At 38.7% G+C, this 20,552-nt stretch overlaps 1 protein-coding gene across 5 annotated transcripts in view; it reads left to right on the forward strand.

The window, feature by feature from the left end:
- The first annotated feature begins 2,973 nt into the window (after positions 1–2,973).
- Positions 2,974–20,552, forward strand: part of Gigyf2 (GRB10 interacting GYF protein 2) — a 129,591-nt gene continuing 112,012 nt past the window's right edge. For 3 of the 5 annotated variants that reach the window (XM_077791134.1, XM_077791131.1, XM_077791141.1), the window contains exons 1-3: positions 2,974–3,050; positions 6,739–6,801; positions 8,325–8,388. The gene's annotated coding sequence lies outside the window, so the exon portion shown is untranslated. The remainder of the gene's footprint in view (positions 3,051–6,738; positions 6,802–8,324; positions 8,389–20,552) is intronic. The other 2 variants (XM_026412743.2, XM_026412742.2) reach the window with 1 other exon arrangement.

The raw sequence follows: 20,552 nt of genomic DNA on the forward strand, positions 1-20,552 counted from the left end.
AGTACTGACATATGCAACACTGGTTGATCATGCATGTGCTAAGTGAAAGAAGTCAGTCTCAACATATATGACATTATAAGATGAAACCCTAAGGTCATAAAACTGATCAGTGGTTGCAGGGGCTGGGTGTGGAGTAAGAGCTCATTTCCAATGGTCATTGGGGGAAATTTTGTGGATGACAAGACCATTCTGTATCTTGATTTGTATGGCTGCACACACCTGTGGACATTTGTCAAAAGTTGCAGAAATATACAATAAAAATGATAAATTTTACTATGTGTTTTACCTTGATTAAAAAAAAAAAACAAAACAGGGCTGGGGATGTGGCTAAAGCGGTAGCGCGCTCGCCTGGCATGCGTGCGGCCTGGGTTCGATCCTCAGCACCACATACAAACAAAGATGTTGTGTCCACCAAAAACTAAAAAATAAATATTAAAAAAAAAAAAACACCCCACAGGCAACGCATAGGTGGCAAAGCATCAGAAAGGTGTTATGCCAAAATAGTTAAGGACATGGGTTCTGCAATTAACCAGGTTGAGCTTGGAAGTGCTGGCCGATATTTGGGGATGGTTAGAACTTCTCCTAATGCCTGTTTGGCCTTCTCAGAGTTCCATAGCACTGTCACCAGGATTTACAAGAGAAAATGCAAGTAAAGCACTTAGTGAGGTGGTCAGCACAAAACAAATGTTATTTATTATTTTTATTAAAAATGATAGTTCAAGCTGGGCATGGTGGCACAGGCCTGTAATCCCAGCAATTCAGAAGGCTGAGGTAAGAGGATTGCAAGTTCAAGGCCAGCCTCAAAAATTTAGTGAGGCCTTAACTAATATAGTAAGAACATGTCTCTAAATAAAAAATAAAAAGGGGTGGGAATGTGGCTCAGTAGTTAAGTACTCCTGGATTCAATTCCTACCGCCCCATCTTCCAAAAACAAATAAACAAACAAACAAACAAAAAACCCCCCAAAAGAAACAAACAAAAAACCCCACAAAGGATTAAAGAAATCTTAAAAACCAAAAACCAAAACCAAAACCAAAACCATGTATTAGTAAGCCAAGGCTAGGTGTGACACAACTGTAATCTCAGCTACTAAGGAGACTGAGGCAGGAGGATCAAACTTAGCAGAATGGGACTGTAAGGGGTCCATTTGAAATTCTGCATTTCTAACAGCTTCAGCAACTTTGCAAGACTCTGTCTCAAAATAAAATAAAAAGGAGTGGGGCTGTCTCTTAGAGTTTGCCTCGCATGTTCGAAGTCCTTGATTTAATCCCTAGTATCAGAAAGAAAATCTTCAGAGATAATAACATATGGTTTAGGCTTTTATTTATTTATTTGGTACCCAAAGGCACATAATCACTGAGCCATATCCAGCACGCCCCCCATTTTTTCTTTTTTAAATTTTGAGACAGGGTCTTGTTAAATTGCTTAGGGCCTTAAGTTGCTGAGGCTGACCTCAAACTTGTGATCCTCCTGCCTCAGCCTACTGAGTTGCTGGGATTACAGGTGTGTGCCATTTTGCCTGGACGGTTTAGGCTTTTAAAGATGAGCAGGAATTATGTAGGTTGGAGAAAAGCAGGACACGTGTTGGGAATGGCATTGTTACCAAGAGGGAACAGCTTGTGCAAAGGCTCAAATAGAATGGCATGTTGGTGGATCCTCAAACAACAGCACATCTGGAGCCTTATGTTCTTGGGGGAAGAACAGGAAAGGGTGGCAGCATGGATGTTAGAGGGTAGAATTTAGCAGAATGGGACTGTAAGGAGTCTGCATTTCTAACATTTTTCCAGGTGATGATGATGATCCTGTTGGGCCATTCTGAACAGCAAGGATATAAGAGTCAAGGGAAGAAAGTATTTCAGAAAGAAGGAAGTAGTCAATCACTTTGAAGACAGGAGCACTAAGTCGAGAACCGAAAATCTCCAGTAATCTATCTGTAAATTGTGGTGTTCTTATGGAAAGCTATAGGTGTATAATAGATAAGGACAGAAATTGCACTGGAAGTGCATATAAACAACTCTTTCATGCTTGTTTGTCTATGAAAGGGATCAGAGGCCCAAAGAGGTAGCTGGAAGGGAAATTTTAAGATGGGAGATAAATTTGAGGATTTTTTTTTTTTTAAGTTGTTGGGAAAGATCTTGTAGAAGGGGAGAGACAGATGGCACAGGAAAGAATTATGACATGGGAAGGGTAAAGTTACCAGATTTAACGAATCAAAACATGGGATGCCCAGGCTTGGGGATATAGCTCAGTGGTAACATATATAAGGCCCTGGGCGCAGTCCTCAGCTCTGCCAACAACAACAACAACAACAACAACACACACACACAACCAGGGATGCTAGTTAAACTTGAATTTTTGGGAAAAAAAACCTCTTAGTTTATGTTCCAAATACTGCTGGGGGTCCCGTGTTTTACCCCAAAACGGAGCACTGAAGCAAAGGGCTGTAGGCCCAGTGATACTGGGCGGGAGTCTGAGCTCTAAAATCCTTCCCAGCTGTCGTTTTCCAACACTTCAGAATGAACTCCCAGTTCCCTCAAAGATAAAATTGCTTTGAATCTCAGCTTTTGTCACTGCCCCATCGCCTATGATAAACTGGCAGGAAAGTGCTGGATGAAGCTGCGGAAAAGTTCTAGCTTGAAAGATCAGTCCCTCAGTTATTCGGAGACTTTTGAATTGCAAACTGGCCATGGATTGGGTGTATAGGATAGTGAGTCACAGGGTCCCTGGCCAGGATCCAACTCTGGACTCAACTCAAGGACAGGAAGTGGCCCAGCAAGCGCCTGCGCACTGTGCTGCCCCGCCCTCTGTCAGCGTTTCATCCGGGTCTCGCGCAGGGGCGTGTTCGGGCAGAGGGGCGGGCCGCTTCGGAAAGGAAGGCTGTCGTGGGAGGCTGGAAAGAGGGGCGGGAGTGAGGCGGGCCGGGGGCGGGTCAGGGGGCGTGACCGAGAGCGCGCTGTCACGTGACGTGCGTGGCGACGTGTCGGCCATCTTGTGTTGTTGAGGCTGAGGACTGACTTGGGTTCTGAGAGACTCCCTGTCCGGGACCGCAGGTAACCAGCGACTCCGTCTACCTCCACAGCCCGGCTGCCCTCCGCTCCCTGGCCCCGCCGCCGCGGCCCGGGCCGCCTAGGCCTTCCGCTCGCGCTCGCGTCCCCGCCGCTTTTGCCCGACCCGGCCGGGCCGCATGGACACCCACAGGCCGCCCCGGCTGCGGCCGCGGTCGGCTCTGGGCGTCAGGCGATGGGACAGGTCTGGTGCGGGGCAGGAGGGAGCCTCCTTCCGGGCGAGGGGCCCCGCGGCCCCGGGCGCGTCTCAGCAGCGGGCAGCCCCTCCGCCGGGGCCCCCGTGGCATGGCGGGGGGAGCCGAGGAAGGGAGGAGGCGAGGGGTGGGCAGCGCCAGGCCGGCTCGCCCAGGCCAGCGGGCTCGCCCTCGCTCGCCGCTCCCCGGGGCCGGACGCCCGCCCAGCTTCGGCGTGCCCGGGTAACAGCTGCTGCGGCCGGACAGCTGCTCCCGCCGGCCCTGCAGCCCGCACCTGCCCCCGGGAGGTGCGCCCTGGCCTTCCCCGCGGAGCATCTGGACGGGGAGACTGCTTCCCTGGCGAGAGGACTGGGTCCGGACCAGGCCCGAGGCAAGGTGGAGCCATGATCGGAACCCGGCACCGAGGCTGGGCGTGTAGAGCCGGTGGCAGCTTTGGGGACCCGAACGTTCACCTCAGGTTGAAATGGGCATTAGTCTTAACTGTAAGCAGTTTCCCACGAACCACTCTGGACACTTAAGTTTTGAGACTGGAAAAATCAAATGGGCAGGGAAGGAGGGTATGAAGAAGCAGGTTTGTATGACCGTGTTTGGCGATAAATAACGTGGCTTTGCATTTCCCCGGTCCTCTCCCCAGCTTTCCTAAACACACCTAGTTTCTCTGAGAGAAGGGTAAGTATGCTAATTTAACTGGAGGATTAGGTAAGGGACTAGAACCTGTGAAAAGCTTCCTGTCCCGTGCTGTGAACCTTGGATTATGGGAGTTTTGGTCCTCAGTGTCGTACTGAGGGGAGATTCTCTCTTTATGTAGTATTTCCCTCTTAGATTCACTCCAGTGACTCCCTAGATTAGGGGGAAAAAAAACAACCCCAATTTTGTTTTTGGATATCTTTTCTGTACATTAGCTTTCATCCTATAATTTTTGCAGCTCTGGTCTTGAAGAGTTTGACCGATTTGGTTAGAATGTAAATGTTTTCTCTCATTGATGTTTTTACGTGATTTTCCAGTTAATGTAGCAGCTTTTGGATTGCTTTAAGCTGGATATGTACATTTCTTTTACATCAGATATTAACATCAGAAGAGCACATTAGAAAAAAAATTTAGAAGTGACATGTATCGGGAAAATGTCATATGATCCTTTGACATTTAACACCGATGATGGCAGTGATTCACTAGAAAGGAAAAGCCTTCACACCCTTTTGTTACTTGACAAAGCACTTTTAGAGTTTTGAGGTTGGTGAGGGAGAAGGCACTATGTGTTTCATATTCATTCATTCATTTGACAAATATTGAGTACTTAATACACTCTTGGGTGCTGGGAGCAAAAAACTGACCCAACATTCGTGGAGCTCATTTCTAGACAGATAATTGTGAACTTAGGTAAAATATACATATGCTCCTTGACTTAAGGATGAAGTTACATACCCATAAACCTGCCAAGTTGAAGATACTTGGAGTCAAAAATGCATTTAACAGACTTATCAGTGCACATCACAACTTAGCAACATAGACTACTGTAGAGTCTCAGTTGTTGACACTGGTTGATCACTCTCATAATTGCATGCTGCTAGTTGTGGCTCACTGTCAAGGTTCAGCATTGCCAGAGATTATACCACATACCATTAGCTCTTGAAAAGATCAAAATTCAAAGAATGGTTTCTATTGAATGGGTATTGCCTTTTGTACCATAGTGAAGTTGAAAAGACATAAGATGACCCTATTCTAAGTTGGGGACCATCTGTATAGTGGTAAGTGATGTGGGAGAAAAATGAGAAAGGGAAATAGGATAATAGGGAGTTGGGAGGGGTTAATTTTAAGTTGAGTCCCCTGGGGCTTTATGGATAAGCTAACTTTTGTGGAAAGACCTGAATAAGTAAAGGGGCAAGGGCAAGGGTTGGGGATGTGGCTTAAGTGGTAGCTTGCTCTTCTGGCATGCGTGTGTCCCGGGTTCGATCCTCAGCACCACATACAAACAAAGATGTTGTGTCCGCTGAAAACTAAAAAATAAAATATTAAAAAAAAAAAAAAAAGGGATAAGGGCAAGAATGCTTCAGGCTTAGAGACAGCAAAGACAAAGACCCTGAGATAAAAACCAAGTTGGGCAAAGAACTGAGGCTCACCTAGAGGTGGGAGGGAGACTGGAAGGCTGGAGGCAGTGTGTGTACCCATCTCTTGTATAAAGATGAGATGTGGCATTCGCTGTCCTGGAATTTTTCCTTTTTTCTATGACTCTTAGGAAAATCAGATTTGGAGATTTAGACCAGCATTTCCAAATGTGATTGGGAAATCACATTTGAAAAAATTCAGGATGTTCACATATTTTAGAAAATTGTTAATGAATTTATTTTCTCAAAAATAAGACTTAAGGGCTGGGGTTGTGGCTCAATGGTACGGCACTTGCCTAGCATGCGTGAGGTACTGGGTTCGGTCCCTGGAACCATGTAAAAATAAAAAATAAAGATATTATGTCCATCTACAACTAAAAAATAAAAAAAATTAAAAAAGAAGACTTAAAATGAGATTGATGCTAGACTGCCTTGAAACAGTTTTGAAAGGAATGATTTGTAGGAATGGATCTTTGGAAATTGAAGAATATTTGAAAATATAGGGTAATGAGGATTTCCTTTGAAGTTTAGACATAGGTGATTAAGGAATATAATGAGGTAGAATCAGTGTATTAATGCAGGTTATTTTTAACTGATCGTAAAGAATTTCTTTTAATTCTGTACTGTTTTGTCTAGTTGTAAATACCACAGGGACTCTCCCACTAATGTGTATTTATTTACTTTATAGTGTTTCACGTGTGTAAAACTTGTTTTTGCTGATTTTTTTATTCCTTTTACCTTTAAGACTAGTTCTCAAATTAATATTTAATAGACTGGGGAAAATTTTTTTACTGATTTTCTTCCAGTTTATCTCCATATTCTTATTCCTGAGTGTTGATAAATGTCCTTTCATTTTAGTTTACTGGAAGAATTAAATACTTCAGGGTTGAAGTGTTTTTGCTGATTTTTTTTGCCTATATGAAAAATAATTTGTAATGGGTTTGCCTCAAAATCATGTGAAGACAGAATTAACAAGGTCAGTGTGTGAATGGAGCTCCTTGATAAAAGGGGACACAGTCAATGATGGTAGTGATGAGGTAGTTTTAGCTAATTGCCTTTCTCCCTCTTGTTCCTTTTTTGAATTTTCAAAATGACATTTCCAAATTTTAATTACTTTGATGTCATAATCAGTTCATTTGTTCTCATGACTCTGCATTTTAATACTCCAAATGTCTATTCTCTTTTTATTGACCTTCACACTGGAAGATGATACTATTGATAGTGATTGCTGTCTAAGAGGACCTTTTTGGGTGAAAAGATTCCTATTGTCCCTTCTAAAAAAGATATTTGATGTCATTTTCAAAAATTGAGTTTGTTTGCAGATCTCTATTTGTCCCTGCTGATTAAATTTTACGTACTTTCTGTTTTATTCTATAGTGGGACCAGTCTCATTAGGTTGAATCTACAGCCTATGTTGGTGTTAATCCAGGTGTCATAGAGGCAAGTTAAATGTCCATTTTCCTTTTAACACTTTGAATTGCCTTAACATTCTTTGATCATTGCTGTAAAAGACTGAACCCAAGGTTTTCTTCCTCCCCTCCTCTTGACTCTTACTAGTATTTTATGCTGATAAAGTTTTGGAGTTTCCATTCATTTTTAATGCCCTGAAGAATTACTCTCTTTAAAAATAAAAGGAATTTTTTTATTTCAAGAATAAGCTTATTTATTTAATTTATGGTTCTGGGGATTGAACCCAGATCCTCATGCATGCTAGGGAAGTGTTCAGTATTCTTGATCAGATTATTGTTTTTTCTATTTTGTCATACTCTCAGATGAATGAGAAATATACTAGATTAATTATGTAGGAATGGAAAATTATATTTTTTATGAATTGCCCATAATTTAGTGTGAGGTTGGGAAAAGGAGTAGCAATAGAAAAATGAAGAGACTAATCCTTTGAGTGATGAAACTTTATTTTATGAACATATTTATAAAATATAAGGTATTACATATTTCCTTAAAGTAATTAAATAAAGAACACAGTTTTGTATTTTCTTGTTAGTTACAGGGTTTATTAACTTGAACTTAATTTGTACTTACAATAGGAGATAACCTGGAACAACTTGTTCTCTTGAGCTAGGCCTGTAGAAGTTTTTTTTTTTTTTTTTTTTTTTTTTTATTTAGTTCTCCCCCCTTTTCCTTTTGATCTTAAAGAAAGGTAGGATGCAAGGGCTATAGTTGAACATTATAATATGGCTACTTTGCAAAATTCAATCAAAAGTGGAAATGGCTTTCTCAAGTTGCTTTCTTGCTGCTAATAAAATTAACAACTTTTAAAATTATTCTTTGATAGTATTCAAAGAATCTTGATTTTAGCTAAGATACCACTTGAGGCTGTTGTGGTTCAGTCTATTCCTTGTCACTTGAAATATCACCATCTTGTGGATTTTTAAGATTCTGCCTCAAAACAGTATTAAAAGCATGTTGTAATTTTGGAGCTGGAAGTGCACCTGGAGCGTTCCTTGGACATTTTGTTGGCGCTAGTCAGATTTCTGGGGGCTCAGTAATTATATTATAATGTGGTTTTGAATGAAACTCCCAATAATAATAATAATTTTCTTGAAGCCCTGTAGTGGTAGTCATTTGTCTGCTTCATTAGAATCATTTAGGAATTTTGTTTAAAATATTTACTTCTCATTTCTACTTAAGTGTTACCCAGGTCTCCAGATATGAGGGAATCTAGTTTTTTGTTTTGTTTTGTCTTTTTCTTGGGGATGAGACTCTCACTGTATTGATCAGATTGATTTCTTGAGCTTAAGTAATCCTCCTGCCTCAACCTTCTAGTAGCTGGGACTATAGGCTTTCCAGACCCAGCAGGAAATCAAGTTTATAATAAACATACCAGTTGATTGTAATATTTTAACCAAGTTTGAAAACCATTTCCTGTGATATATATTCATGACAAAAAGCTATACTTTTAAACTTTGCTAGATGATTTACATTAATACTTTTATTGTTTACAGTGTTTAAAGGGCCGGAAAAATCTGCTCAAACCTCCTGCTGTGAACCAGCAGAACTTTTGAACAGGTAAGCTGGAAGGGGAGCTGAAAGTTGAGGGCTTAATAGGTGATATATGTGTGTGTGTGTGTGTGTGTGTGTGTGTGTGTGTGTGGTGCTGGAGATAGAACCCAGGGCATTGTGCATACTAGGCAAGTACTCTGACAGGTGCTCTACCACAGAGTTAAATCCTTGTGCTCAAAAGTTGATTTTTGCTATATTAGGTTTCCTTATTTTTCCTGAGGTTATGATTAGTGATTAGAAATTTCTTTTGTGGTACCTCTTAGATCCTTTATGAACTGTAAGAATAACATACTGTTTCTACATTGATCCTGGTGTGAATTTGCATTTTAAACTGTTAATGATTTTTTTGATAGCTGGAAACGGGAAGAGGCATGCTTTTGGGTCAGGAGTGCTGAGGGGCCGAGTTATCATGAAAGAACCCAAGAATAGTTGGCTTCATGAGGGATGTGAACCAGAAATTGGGATGTATTCAGGAACCAAGGTAGTTTAGATAGCATTTTACTCCCAGTTGTTCAGAAGTATCCTCTGTCTCTTTGTCTTGCCTTAGTTGTCTTTCTGTAGTCTGGCCTTTTATGCTTTAACAAATAAGTGGAAGAAAATAGCTGCTTCATTCCTGGAGCCACAGATGAACCCAAGGTCTAGTGCCACTAGCCAGTTGATTGTTAGCTCAGTGTCTAAATTTTAAATTCCTGGGAAGGAAGATTTGATTGGTTGTACTTGGTTCAGTTTTCTGCTGGTTCTTAGAGAAGGTAGAGCAATGGCTATTCTAGGCAGATTCACCTAGAAGCTTCTAGACTTTTTTTTTTTTTTCTCACAGGATTGAACCCAGGGGTGCCTTACCACTGAGCCACATCCCCATCTCTTTTTATATTTTATTTAGAGACAGCGTCTTGCTAAGTTGCTTAGAGCCTCACTAAGTTGTTGAGGCTGGCTTTGAACTCACCATCCTCCTGCCTCAGCCTCCTGAGCTACTGTGATTACAGGCATGCGCCACCATGTCCGGCTCCTGGATTCATTTTTTTTTTTTTAAACAGATGTTATGGTTTTTTGCAGTACTGGGGATTGAACCCAAGGGCACTCTACCACTTGTTAAATCTCCAGCCCTTTTTATTTTTTGAAGTAGGGTCCTGCTAAATTGCCAGGCTGGCCTAAAACTTGTGGTCCTCTTGTGTCATCCTCTGAGTCACTGGGATAACAGGTGTGTGCCATTGTGCCCAGCTGTAAATTTTTTTTATTGGAATTATTTGAAGTCTTTTTTGTGTTTGTAGCTTTTATATACTGGTAATATCTTTCTTAAGAAATAAGTAAAATAATAAGTAAGATTATTTAACTTTAGTTAATATTCAGATATCTAGATTTTTCGATGCAAAGCCTAGCTAGGACTATGCAAAGCCCGTATCACTGTAAAAGTGATTTTGAGTGATATGTCTAATGTCAGGCCATGTGTGTGACTTCCTCTGATACCTTTTTTTTATAAGTGTATAGTTCTTAGTTGTAGGTGGACACAGTGCCTTGATTTTTATTTATATGTTGCTGAGGATTAAACCTAGTAAGTACCTCACTCACACTAGGTGAGCCCTCTACCTTGAGCCAGCCCTGATACTTTTTTTTTCCTCATTAAGGATGCTTTTTTTTAAAATAAATTGCAGCTAGCTATTTTTTTTTTTAAAGATTCTTTTCTCAAATTGTGCATTTTTCTTAAATCTAGACATTGAGTTACTTTATTTCAACATACTCTGTGTAAAACTTTTATAAACTGAGTATTCCTCTCTGGAAAACATTGGCTTGTGGTGAGATTCTCAGATTTCATTGCATTGTAATTTTTCCTAGAATAGTTCACTTTTGCTAATTTTACTCTTTATCTTTTCACTAAGGGGGGGGGAAGAGAAATGCTTACATATTGTTCGGAAACCATAGGGACAGTGATAGTAATGGTAACAGGGTGATCTTTAGTAGCCAGGACGTTCTTTGGAGACAAAGCTCTGTTTATTCAAGTTCTCCTGGACCTGGAGGAAGTCTTGGGAGCTCTGTTTTCTTTAGCATAGGTCCTTTGGTTGTAGAGACTGACAAGGAATTGACAGCCATACATATCATCTTAGTACTTTCTTTTTTTCTTTTTTTTAAAAAATTTTATTTATTTATTTGTATGAGGTGCTGAGAATCGAACCTAGTGCTTCACACATGCTAGGCAAACACTCTTCCCCTGAGCCACAATCCCAGCCCCAGTTCTTCCTCCCTCCTTCCCTCCCTCCCTCTTTGGGATTAAACCCAGGGGTTCTTAACCACTGAGCCACATCCCCAGCCTGTTTTTTAAGAATTTGAGACAGGGTCTCGCTAAGTTGTTGAAGGTTTAGTGCTTTCTAATTAGAGAATCATGGCTCAGATCTTGATGAGATGGAGATTTCCAGGGACTCTCATGATCAGTTCCTTGGGAAAGGATTCCCAAACCATGGCCATGTGTACTCTGTGTAACTGGATGTGAAGCCATCTTGCAAGACCAGTGGGTCAGAGAGCTTTAATTTGTGTTCTGGAAACTGATACTTTTCCTTAGACTTTTACAGAGTTTTCACCTTTTTTTTTTTTTGGTGCTGGGGATTGAGCTTAGAGCCTTGTGCATGCTAGGCAAGCACTCTACCAACTGAGCTACATCCTCAGCTCTCACCATTCTTAATGAGGTTTCTGATAGTATTTTATAAGAACATACATTTATCTCCAGTTGTAGGCTTAATATATTGCTTAATTAAATGATGTAAAGGGGTGGGAATTTGGGGACAGGGAACAGAGTAGAAGACTGGGAAAAGGAGGAAAAAGTGACTTTTCACAAAACAGGTTCTAGTAAAAATTGCCAAGAAGTAGAAAGAAAGGTAACCAAGCAGTATTAAGCCCCATATCAATAGGTGGTAAAAGGCGTGAATGTTTTTGAGCAAAGATATAGTTTTAATTTTCTGTTACTTATTTCACATAATTTTAGATAAGTTAACCTCTTACAGCCTTACCTTTCTACCTGTAAAGTATACCCCATGGTTGTCATGGGAATTAAAAAATCTAAAGTGCCCAGTACAATGCCTGGCATGTAATAAATAGGCTCTCAGAGCATGGTAGTTTCTATGATTGTTATTACTATGTGGATAGGTAAATTTTTATTGTAAAATTTTATATTTAGAAGTTATGAATAGTTAAGTCAGTGGATTCTGTTTGTAGATTTTTTTTTTTTTTTAGTTGAAGATGGACATGATAACTTTATTTCTATTAGGTGCTGAGGATTGAACCCAGTGCCTCACATGTGCTAGGCAAATGCTCTACCACTGAACTACACCCCTGGCCCTTTTTGCAGATCTTTTTAAACATTTTTTTAATACAACAAATATTTGAGTGTTTGCTTTGTGCTGGGTGCTGGGCTAGCCCTAATGGTGGGGAAAACATTCTATCAGGCTTTATGAGGCTTACAGTTTAGTGGGAGAGTCACATAATCAAATTCAAAGTGTGAAGTCCTTCTGTTCTTGGAAAAAATGCAATTTAAAACCCTTCATATTTCTTAAGGAAGTGTCATGTTTGGGTCTTGGTGTCCTTGTGTGATATTTTATGCTCCTTGATATGCTGTGTTTGTTTTAATTTATTAATTTATTTTTCTTGCTGTTTTTTCCCTCTTCCTCTGAGGCAGATGTAACTTTTTTCTTTTCTTTTTTTCTTTTTTTTTGTGTGTGTGGTGCTGGAGATTGAACTTGGAGTCATGCATGGTAGGCAGGTACTCTACCACTGAGCTTCATCTCCAACTCTTTAACTTTTTGATCTTAGGACCTGCTTTACTCCATTCTCTGTTGCTATGATAGAATATCTGAAACTGTATAATTTATAATGAACAGTGAATTTATTTAGCTCGTGGTTCTAGAGTCTGGGAAGTCTGATGCTAGCATCTGGTGTAGGCTTGCAGTCTGCATCATCCATGATGCAATGAAAGAGGGAAAGAGTGAGCAAGTAATAAGGGGCTAAACTAACAACAATAACTGACCAACTTCCAGCCTAACAACATTAATCCAATCATGACAGCAGCACCCTTGTAACCTAATCACCTGTAATAGGTCCCACCTCTCAATACTTTTGGACTGGGATTATTTCAAAACTTTGGGAGACACATTCAAATCACAGGAGGATCCCTTAATGCTCTAAAAAGTTATCAAAGAACCCCAAAGAATTTTTGTTTTTTTAGTTACATCTGTCTGTATTTATCTTGATAAATTTAAAACAACTGATTCATTTAAAAATAATAAACTCGTAGGTTAACAAAGGCATTTTTAAATGAACAATATCTATTTTCTGAAACCTTTCTAAAAAATCAGGTGAGAAGAATGTCATTGTTTTGCCTTTGTAAATTGTTTTTATGTCTGGTTTTATACAAGGCAGCTTGTTCACATATCTGCCTGTTATTTAGTCTGTTCATTTAATTGAGCTCTATGAAGACAGATCATCCTTATAAGTTTGGTATGTAGTTGAAAAAGGATTATCTTAGCAGCTTTTTCAGATAATTGTGTATCCTTTGATATTAGGATAAAATTGGATAAGCAGTAGGTTTTTTTTTTGGGGGGGGATATCAGGAAGTGAAACCAGGGGCACTTAAACACTGAGCCACATCCCCAGCCCTTTTTAGGTTTTATTTAAAGACAGAGTCTTGCTGAGATGCTGGGATTACAGGCATGTGCCATCGTGCTCACCTGTAGCAGTTTTTTAAAGGTTTGTTGGACTGTGAAATCTGAAGTATATCAGTGAATTTTTTTTTTGTGCTCTAATCTTAAAATTCATTAGTCTTGTATATTGAGTGCCTATTTTATATATTGTCAAAATACTTTAATATCAATACTCATCAAAAAAGCTTTTAAATTATTAAGAATCTAAGTACTGGAAAACTGTGAATCTCCTGGTGGTAAATAAAAGTTTTCCAGAATTCCAATTTTTTAATGTATTTTTTGCAATACTGGGAATGGAACCCAGGACCTCAAATCCAGGACCTGGAGCATGCTAGCCAAGTGCACAGAGCTATATCCTCAGTCTTTTTAAAATTTTTAGACAGCGTCTCACTAAATTGCCTAGGCTGGTCTCCAACTTAACATCCTTCTCCTTCAGCCTCCTGAGTTGTTGGGATTATTGGTGTGTGTCACTGCTCTTGATGTGAATATGATTTTTGACATTGAAAATGATCTGAAACAGAGTCTGTAGGTCCACTGGCTATACTTTGTGAACGGGTGCTTTGAGTCGTTCTCAGTGTTATATTTACACGTTACATTGCGTTCTTAAGAATGATTTAAAAATTGTTTCAAATAGGAGTAAACATCTCATTGAGTGTTTAAAATATTTTTAAATCAGTTTTTTTTTTTTTTTTGGGGTGCTGGGAGTTGATCAGGGCCTAGCATATACTTAGCATGCACTCTACCACTGCTGCATCTGTAGCCGTCATGGAGGGTTTTTTAGTGCTGGCAGATTGTGATTTGTGGAAGTGGTGATCAGTTATAATGCTTTTAAAAATAACTTAATACCAGCAGTGTTTACCAGAATTACAGTTATGATGGAACTGTCCTATTAATCTCCACTGTTGAGTACTGTAGCTATGCCATGTGTGTCTGTTGGCACTGGAGATAGGACAAATATTACCAAGGAATTGTATTTTTTTTAAATGTAAAAGAACTTTTTATTACAGCTTAGGTTTCTTTGTATTTTTTTTTTAAAGAATTTATTTATTTATTTTAGTTCTCGGCGGACACAACATCTTTGTTGGTATGTGGTGCTGAGGATCGAACCCGGGCCGCACGCATGCCAAGCGAGCGCTCTACCGCTTGAGCCACATCCCCAGCCCCGGTTTCTTTGTTTTTATAATAGGCTTTATTTTTTAAAACTATTTTATATATATAGAAAATTGAGGAGATAGTACAAAGAATTTTCTGAAATTAATATGTTACTGTGGTACATTGTTATAGTTACTAAACCAGTACTGATACATTGTTATTAACCAGGGTTCATCATTTATTCACATTTCCTTGGTTATACCTAGTGTACTTTTCTGTTTCAGGACCCTGTTCAGGAATACCATATTATGTCTAGTCCTGTCTCTTCAGGCACTATTTAGCTCTGATGATTTCTCTTATTTTTGATTATCTTGACAAGTTAAAGAATTACCAGTCAAGTATTTTTGTAGAATGCTTCTCGAAGAGTGATTTTTTTTTTTTTCAGGGTTAGACTGGAATTGTGGGTTTTAGAAGATAAATCACAGAGGAAGTAAAGAGCCATTTATATCACCTCATATCAAGAGCACATACTGTCAACATGACTGTCACCATCCATGTTGACTTTGATGCATCATTAACATTGATACTCTATCATATTTTGTCCACTGTATTCCACCTGTGCTCTTGCAGAACTGAATTTTAAACTTTGTTTTATTTTGAGGGGGAGTCTATTCATTTTCAATAAGCTTAGCCTTTTTCCACCTATTTATTTATTTATTTGGGTGGTACTGGGGGATCAACCCACAGCCTTGCATATGCTAGGCCATCACTCTACCTTTGAGCAGTATTCCCAACCCAGCATAGTCTTTATAAAAATTAACTTTTTTGAGGTATAATTTATATATGATGAAAGGCCTTCATTTTAAGTATATATGCTAAGTGTACATTTTGATAAGTTTTGACAAATATACATAGTTGTGTAACCGTCACTTCAATTAAAATAACCTCTCATCCCCCCAGGAATTTTCTCCGATTTTTTGTGGTCCTTTCCCCTGCTAATAATCTATTTTCTGGAACTATATTAGTTTTGTCTCTTCTAGAATTTTATGTAAACAGAATCATTCCGAGTCATCCAGTATGTATCTTTTCTGTGTCTGGGTTCTTTTGCCTAGTGTAATGTCTGTGAGTCATCCATGTTGCTTATATTGATAGTTTGCTTTTTTTTTAAATGCCAAGAGTACTCCAAGTTAAGACTATTACAGTATTTGTTTATCCATATATTTGTGGGTGAATGTTTACATTGATCTTGATTTTTGGAATATTAGGCATAAAGTTGACTTTGGTTTTATAGTATGGGTAATGGTTCTGAGTTGTACTAGGTTGCAGTATTTGCCACAATCTTACAAATTAGGAATTTCCATTCCTTTTAGGATAAGGAGAAGTTATCCGTACATCTGTAATTTTTAAAAGATAATCCTATAAGAATAATTTCAGATACAATGTGTGGGCCTGATATGTAGATTCTTCCTTGGATTTTTGGGGACTTTCTGGGAAAAAAATTCTTTGTTTTTAGTTCCTTGGATTAAGTGTTTAATAATAAAGTGAATAATTCAAGCCTAATTTTACTTCATAGAATTTTTTAATTAGTAAAATGTGTTAACATATTTGTTATTAAAATGTTTACATATTAATGATATGTTAATAATATTTGCTATAATAGAAGAACTCATTTATTTATTTACTTAATAGTTCTGGGGATTGAACCCAGTTGTGTTCTACCACTGGGTATCTTGCCAACCTTTTTTATATTATTATTTTGAGTGTCTCCTTAAATTGCTGAGGCTGACCTTACTTGTGATTGATGCTCTCACCTCCTGCCTTAGCATCCCAAGTTGCTTGGACACCTCTCCTGAGTCTTATTTTTTCATTAAAAATTTGTTTTATTTAATTAATTTTTTTTTTTTTAAGCTGGATACAGTAGCACATGCCTTGTAATCCCAGCAACTTGGGAGGTTGAGGCAGTAGGATGGCAAGTTTAAGGTCAGCCTCAGCAACTTAGGAAAGTCCTTAGGAGCGTAGCAAGACCCTGTCTCAAAATAAAAAAAGTCCTGGGGATGTGGCTTAGTGGTAAAGCATTTTGGGTTCTATTCCCAGTACCACCCATTTTTTTTTTAACTGAATTAATATTGAAAAGAATATTTAATTTTCTCTAACTTTCTATGATGCTTATTTTGGGGCTGTATAAGTATTTCATAATAGACCAGGCATATGCTTTTTATGGTAATTAAAAACATTTTGTTATAAAGTAATTCAAGAATATTATTGTGGGTTATGAAAGTGGACAAAAAATATCATTACTCTCACTAATATTTCTCTCTCTTTTTTTCTTTTTTCTTTTTCTGATACCAGGAATTGAACCCGGGGAACGTAACCACTGAACCACATCCCCAGCCCCAGCCCTTTTTATTTTTTATTTTGAAACAGGGTCTCCCTAAGTTGGTTAGGACCTTGATAAGTTTCTGAGGCTGGCTTTGACCTTTATGATCCTCCTGCCTCAGCCTCCTGAGCTACTGGGATTATAGGCATGTGCCATTACACCTGGCTCACTAATATATCTTGATCTTGTGTTCTCTTTGTCTTTTTTTGGCATACAAATTACACTCTGTGTATAAACATTATTGTATCTGTATTCTGTTGAGTGAATGTTCTACTTTTTCTAGTGATGTGGTGTATGTGATTCTTCTTCATGTTTGGACCTTTTCTTTTCATCTTTTTACTTAGTTCTTTTCTGAAGTTTGAGAAAATGTGTTCTGAGTCCTTGTTAATGGTCTTAAAGAACTGGCAAATTGGGCTGGGGTTGTGGCTCAGTGGTATAACACTTGCCTAGGACTTGTGAGGCACTGGATTTGATCCACAGCACCACATAAAATTAAGTAAATATATAAACAGAATAAAGGTATTAAAAAATGACACCATGTTTAAAAATAAAAACAGATTTGAAGGTTATTTTCTCAAAGTGGTGGTATTAATTTTATGGGAAAATTTAAGTAGGGAATGAAATTATTTTGTTATCAGAAAATTTGCATTTAAAATAGTGTAGTTTCATGATCACTGAATATATTTAATTGTACTATTCTAGATAATTTAACCTTTTTAAAAAATAATTGAGCTGAGTGCAGTGGCACATGTCTTCAGTCTTAGTGACTCAGAAGGCTGATAGGAGGATTGCAAATTAGAGACCAGCCTCAGCAATTTAGAAGACCCTGTCTCAAAATCAAAAGCCTGGAGATATGTCTCAGTGGGTAAGCACCCTTGGGTTCAATCTCTGACACCAAAAAAAGAAAATTGAGGATTAAAATATAGTAAATGTGCATAAATCTGAAGTATATAGTTTGATAAATTTTGGCTTTTGTGTATACCTCTGTTATCACCATTTTTAGATAGTGAAAATTTCTAGCACCCCAAAAGGTTTCCTATTCTTTGTCAGTAGTCCCTACTTCCATGGAGAGCACTTTTCAGACATCTGTTACCAATTCTTGAACATCACATATGGAATCATACCTGAAGTATTCCTTTATGCCTAGTTTCCTTTGCTGAACAAAAGATGCTAGGGAGTACCTGGAAGATTCATACAATATTTTAACACTAGTTTTTTTTTTTTTTAAATTGCCTAGTAATATTTTACTGTATGAATATACTTCAGTTTATTTATTAACTCATTCACTTGCTTATGCCATTGAAAATCTTCTGTCTTTTGGGTAAAACTTTGAGTTCATTTCACTTGGGTATATGCCTAGCAGTGGATTATGGGGATATGGGGTGGGCATATATTTAGATTTAATAGATAATGCGTGAACTCTTTTGAAGTAGGTTAAACTAAGTTGCACTGGTGAAGTTAATAATGGAGTGTTATCTTTGTCTAGATCTGGTCAAGGTAAAAATAGTACACTGCTGAAGTGGGGACAGAACTATTCATTTATTTGGCATGTGAAAGGTGCTAGGGGAATAGAAAAGGTAGAGAATAGGGGCAGATTCAGGTTTTTTGGTGTTCATTCTGTTATTCTTGTTGGCAGACTGCATAATATTGGCTGGTCTCCAACTGAGGTTTTTTCTTTTTTTTTTTCTGGGTTTTATGTGCCTAGAAAATAGAGATTTGCAATAGCGGATTATTTTTGTAAGATTTGGGAGATATTCAAAGGAGTGTATGTTCTGAATTGTTAGTGAAACACTGGTGGTAGCTAATCAGTCTATCAAGACTTCCGGGAGTCAGTATTAGGGAATACTTTCGAAGTTGAACCATTAGACACTGCCATATTTTGATTCTGCATCTGTTTTGTCTTCTCCTTGCTGTGTGTTCGTTAAGCTGAAACTTAACACATAGATCTGCAGCTCCTTCATGTTGATAGTGATTACCTGAACCCACACGTCATCTAGCTCCTCTGTTCTCTTCTTAAGGTAGATGAGAGACCAGAATCTGTCTTCTCTTTGTTGTAAACCCAGCAATAAGATTGATTTCTTCTCTTTCTCCTTCTTTGAAAATGTACTTATAAGTACAGAGTGATAGTTGAAGTTCCAAAGAAGAGCTTAACAAAGATGAGGAAGCTAGGAAAACAATAGAAAAACAGAGAAAAGTAAAAATAATTATGCTAATAATCAGAGATAAAGTAACCAATAGTAAGGGGTAAATTTAGCTCACAGTCTTTTCAAAGTTGACAAAAGGATCAGACTACATAACATTATCAAGTACAAGGATGCAGTTTATTGAAGAAGACAGATTTCCTGATAATTGTATAAGGATTAGATTACTTGAATTCACTTACAAGGAATTTTGAGTAATGGCCAAGGTCAGAAATAGTTGTCACATAGAAATATTCTCTCAGGTCTTTTTTTCCTTCAGTACTGGGTATTGAACTCAGGTGTACTTTACCACTGGGTCACATTCCTAGCCCTTTTAGTTTTTGAGACAGGGTGTCACTAAGTTCCTTAGGTCCTTGCTAAATTGCTGGGGCTGGCCTTGAACTTGTCATACTCCTGCCTCAGCCTTGCAGGGATTAAAGGTGTATGCCTTTGCCCCCAGCTGTTTCTGGTCTCTTTAAGCCAATTCTTTGAAATTTGTTGAGAGGCCTCTGTTTGAAGCCCTTATCTTTAAAACTAGGATATCTACAGGTGAGAGAAGACCACAGGAGGGAGATGAGAGCCTTGTCTTCTACTCTGTCATAGTTGGTTTCAGCATGAGAAAGATATGCTAAGATATCTTAAGGATAAGCTATCTAAGATAGTCTCAGAACTATGAGAATATTTTGCCTAGTTTCTCTCAGGAGCATTTTCCGTCCTTTTCTGACTCTCTCTTCCTCAAAGGTGTGAGTGATTTTTGTCTTTCAAAGGTACTAGGACAAGTTCTCCCAGAATCCTTGGGGCCTGCTAATTCCTATATGCCTTGTGTTCCTGTCTCTGCCTGTCATTGTCTGGAATGATAGTCTTTCTGGTTATTCATCTTTTGTTGTTGTCTTACCCTCATACCACAGTTTCTTCTCTTCATCTAGCCTTTTTTAAGACTTTACATTGACTTCTCTGAAATGTCATTTTTTGTTGAACGGCTACATTGTAGTAAGCTATTCATAAGACATTTTCAGGCCTTCTTAAGCTCATCTTCCCCTGGCAATTTTGCCTTTTGCCCTCTGAGATTTTCTGTGGATTTTCCTATGGACAGGTGCTTCATTTTTATTCCTAGTATACCTTTTTGACATTATCAGAATCTCACATACGTCAACTTCTGTTTTTACTTTCTTCCCCTTGATTCCTAAGTCACAATTTTGCTATCCTCTTTGCTTTGCTTTTTTTTTTCCTTTTTGGTTCCAGGAATTGAACTCAGGAGCACTCAGCCACTGAGCCATATCTCCAGCCCTATTTTTTATTCTATTTAGGGACAGGGTCTCACTGAGTTGCTTAGCTCCTCGCTGTTGCTGAGCCTGGCTTTGAACTCATGATCCTCCTGCCTCAGCCTCTCAAGCTTCTGCTTTGCTCTTTTATTCTTCTTACTGTGCTGACAAAACCTTAACCCATGTTTAGTTTTGTTAGCCCTCTCTGTCCTATACCTAGGCTGCTAAGTTGGAGAGAGAAGCCTACCACCTTGCAAGTAGGTGCTCTATCTTGACTGGGATCTCCTTGAGGATCCTAGATTGGATTCTGATACAGAGCAAGAACATGGTTGGGAAAACTGGTGAAATCTTAATAAACAAAACAAAACAAAACAAACCTCTGGAGTTTATAGTGATGTACCAATGTTGGTCTCTTTAGTTTTGATGAACGGGTGGTGTCCCCCCATCTGTCTGTGTCCCCCTGCCCCCCTTTGGGATAATGGGATTGACCCAGGGTGCTTTACCACTGAACTACATCCTCTGTTCTTTTTGTTTTTTGAGACAGGGCCTAATTGCTTAGGGCTTCACTAGGTTGCTG

This window comes from Urocitellus parryii, chromosome 1, assembly GCF_045843805.1.
Source record: "Urocitellus parryii isolate mUroPar1 chromosome 1, mUroPar1.hap1, whole genome shotgun sequence".
NCBI classification, from domain to species: Eukaryota; Metazoa; Chordata; class Mammalia; order Rodentia; family Sciuridae; genus Urocitellus; species Urocitellus parryii.